Consider the following 4,155-nt stretch of genomic DNA (forward strand, 5'->3'; position numbering starts at 1 on the left):
AAAGCTGAGCGCTGAAGAATTGATGCTTTTGAGCTGTGGTGTTGGAGAATACTCTTGAGAATCCCTTGGATTGCAAGGAGATCCAACCAGTTAAAGGAGATCAGTCCTGGGTGTTCTTTGGAAGGACTGATTTTGAAGCTGAAACTCCAATACTTTGGGCACCTCATGCAAAGAGTTGACTCGTTGGAAAAGACCCTGATGCTGGGAGGGATTGGGGGCAGGAGGAGAAGGGGATGACAGAGGATGAGATGGCTGGATGGCATCACTGACTCGATGGACGTGAGTCTGAGTGAACTCCGGGAGTTGGTGATGGACAGGGAGGCCTGGCATGCTGTGATTCATGGGGTCACAAAGAGTCGGACACGACTGACCGACTGAACTGAACTGAACATGTTCACCAATAAAGAGCTCAGCTTCTTGAGTTAAAGCAGCTTGCAAGATTGCAGACAAGTGAAAGGAAATCTTGGGTTATTTGATATGAAATATTAGCGTTAAAATGAAAGCAAAGTCCGACAGAAAAACCCGTCTCCATCACATGGAGGTGGGCTTGCACAAGAACAGAGGGTTGTGCCTTTACTTTTTTACTTATTTAGAAAACTGCCATGAACAGCTTGCCTTTCACCTTGGGGACAAATCCAGCCCTGAAGCTGGTAGCAGTGAAATGACCCAGAACCTGAAGATCAGCCTTCCCCACACTGTCGGATTCTAGAGAAGCTTCTAGAAAAGGATGTGTCTTGTGTGTGACTGTCCCGTTTGGGACTGGGGACGGGGACCAGCCTGGAGCCTGAGTGCGGCGATGTGTAGCCCATGACTGGGTCCTTGTGGCTGGAGCAGGAAACCCTCCTGGGGTTGCCATGGTGCTGCCCAGCCTGGCCCCTGGGCCCTCCTGTGCAGTTACTTCAAGTAGAATCCACCAGGCCTCAGAAGGCAGGCACTGCCCGGGGTGCATACGGCCCAGGGTGTGCAGCGAGCTGGCGGAAGGCCTGTGGGCCAGGCCAGGTATCCTGAAGGGCACCTGGGTGGGGTGGGGGGGGGCACTGAAGGGCACCCGGGGGGGGGAGGGCACCTGGGTGCTATTGGTCACCGCATGTGGGGCACACGGCAGCCCGTTTGGGAAACTTCAGGGCAGAACGATTAGGGCTTCTGCACATATCTCTATCTTATGCCGCGATGAATGAAAGCAGTAGTTACAAACTGGCCTGTTTGTGCCGCGGGGAGTGGCCTTCAGAGGCCCCGGCCCACAGGCCTAGGCAGGCCGCGGGCAGCAGATGGCGCCCGTGGGGCCGCTGCTCGGGGCCTGCAGCGGCGCAGAGCTGGGGACGCGGAGGCTGCCCCCCACCCCCGCGCACGCCAGGCGCCTTCCCACGGCCCCTGCGTCCCGCTCGCTTGCCAGGCACGGCTGCAGCCGCTCCGGCCCCCTGGGCCCGCTCAGCCGAGGGCGAGACGCGTGCGGGGCGCGCGGGCCGGTCTGACTGGGGCTCCGCTCTTGGCCCGGCCACTCCCGGTAGAAACAGATGACTGAGTCCCAAGGGGACGGCCGGAAGCAGACGTCCGTCCTCGCGTGGCCCTTGCAGGGCAGGTGTAACGATGAGAAGAGAATCTGGGGACACGCCGCCCTTCCTTCCGTAGGAGAGTCTTGCTGGAGACGGGCTCTTCCAGCGCTGGGCACGGTCACCCGCGTCCTGGCCTCAGTGGTTGCGGTAAGCCACTGGCAGGACCTCAGCGCGTCCTTGTGGAAGACGCCTGAGCCTGCCTTCCCTCGTTACGGCTGAGCCGCGCCTGCTGGGGCCTCTGACTTTCTCCTGCGGGAGGTCTGCTGAGCTGCTTTAATGTGTGATGTTTCCAGCAAACCCGGCGTGTTTCCGCGTCATCTGGTCCCGTTCCTCCCTCCCCTCTGGGGCTTCACTGAGTGGCCTTGTTCACGCTCCAGCCTGCTCTTTGTGCTCAAAGGAGAGGAGATGGTCTGTGACTCCGCTTCAAGTTTCTGACTCTCTTTTCAACTCAAGTCTATCACTGAACCTCAGTGGCATTTACCTTTCATGCACTGTATTTTATACTCCAGAATTCTTACTTCATTCTTTCGATAATTTCTGTTTCCCTGAAAATCACTCTTTACTTTATGTGAATTCTTTGGCTAGTTTTCTTTGAACATACTTGCCTTGACTCAGATGTTTTTCACTTAGTAACTTCTTGGATAAATTCTCTAGAAGCCATATTCTTTGTCACATGCTGCCTCTGAAGTCTCCACTCAGTTACCCAATTTGGTCAGCTAGTGACCAGTCAGAGGTTTCTTTAATACTTTGGACTCCTCTCCCAGTATTCTTGGGCTTCCCTGATAGCTCAGCTGGTAAAGAATCCGCCTGCAATGCAGGAGACCTGGGTTTAATCCCTACCTTGGGAAGATTCCCTGGAGAAGGGAACGGCTACCCACTCCAGTGTTCTGGCCTGGAGAATTCCATAGACTGTGTAGCCCGTGGGGTCGCAGAGGCACGACTGAGTGACTCACTTTCCTGGTACTTGGTGAGAGCTGGTGTGTGTGTGAGGGGGGGGGGGCGGGGGGGGGTGTTGTGCCCCATCACGTGGTCCTGCTCAGCCCTCACCCCCGCTGACGGAGCCTCAGCACAGCTGGAGGTGATCGGCCAAGACTCACTCACGTGCCTGTGCATGAGTACACCTTCCTAGACGCCCAGGGATGGGAGAGGTTTCCCAAGCCCTCTTTGACATCTATTTCCCAGGTTTTCCTTTTTAACATTTTTTGGTCAGTCTCCTGTTAGTCCCAACTGGCCTCACCACCCCAGGGAGCTGCAGCGTGAGAGAACCACCACTAACTGTTTTCCACACGGTCTCCCCAGGACCCAGAGCGCCAGTGCTCCGGGACGGGTTCCGGGGAACGGGTTCCACGCCTGCTCCTGATCGGCTGCAGGTCTCAATGCCAGTGTGGCGCCAGGCCTCTGTAGGATGTTTTCCATGCTGCTTTCTAATAGCTATTCTTGGATAAGACACAGAAATTTGTTTTTATAACTGGTCCTTTATGAAATACTTGTTCAAGAGTTTTCATGACTTGCTTAGGTTTTTCACGTTGACAATCTCGTATTTGAAAATGACCTTCTTTCCCATGACAAAATTTATAACCTGTTTCTGTCCTTGTTGTATTGCCCAGGGTTTCCAGGTTAACACAAAGACAGACAGACTTCCTGGTCCAATTACTTCTCAATTATACTATTGGCTTTTGTCTCAACAGTATTCTTTACGGTGTTCATCAGTATCTTTCTCTTTAGCCATAACTAAGAACTGTCAATTGGTGTCTCTCTTTCTTTAAATGGAAACTTGTTAGGACAAATTCATGTTATTGTTATTTAAGGTCTGCCAAGTTTAACAAAGGTCCGTCTAGTCAAGGCTATGGTTTTCCCAGTGGTCATGTATGGATGTGAGAGCTGGACTGTGAAGAAAGCTGAGCGCCGAAGAATTGATGCTTTTGAGCTGTGGTGTTGGAGGAGACTCTTGAGAGTCCCTTGGATTGCAAGGAAATCCAACCAGTCCATCCTAAAGGAGATCAGTCCTGGGTGTTCTTTGGAAGGACCGATTCTAAAGCTGAAACTCCAATACTTTGGCCACCTGATGCGAAGAGCTGACTCATTTGAAAAGACCCTGATGCTGGGAAAGACTGAAGGCAGGAGAAGGGGTCGACAGAGGATGAGATGGCTGGACGGCATCACCGACTCGATGGACATGAGTTTGGGTAAACTCCGGGAGTTGGTGATGGACAGGGAGGCCTGGCATGCTGTGGTTCATGGGTTGCAAAGAGTCGGACACGACTGAGAGACTGAACTGCAGTTTATACATCATTTATTCAACAGATACCTTTTCGTCAACTGTGTGCCAGGAACAGGGCTAAAGTGACTTTGTTTAGCTCACTGGAAGATAACCTGTCCCCCACCCCCACCTGTGAATGACTGTGACATTCTGGAGATTCTTGCGTGGGGAGTGGTACCTGCTCAGAATTCATATTTGGGGTCTGAAATGACAGACTGCTAACCCTTGTTAGCCCATCCTTGTTTACTGATGCGGCAGGAAATATTCTTTTTTCACGCGACCTGTGAAATGGCTGTAAGAATATGAAGCTAGCACACCCCCCTGCCTGAGGCTTGCCACTCT

The sequence above is a fragment of the Bos javanicus genome, chromosome 4, assembly GCF_032452875.1.
Source record: "Bos javanicus breed banteng chromosome 4, ARS-OSU_banteng_1.0, whole genome shotgun sequence".
Taxonomy (NCBI): domain Eukaryota; kingdom Metazoa; phylum Chordata; class Mammalia; order Artiodactyla; family Bovidae; genus Bos; species Bos javanicus.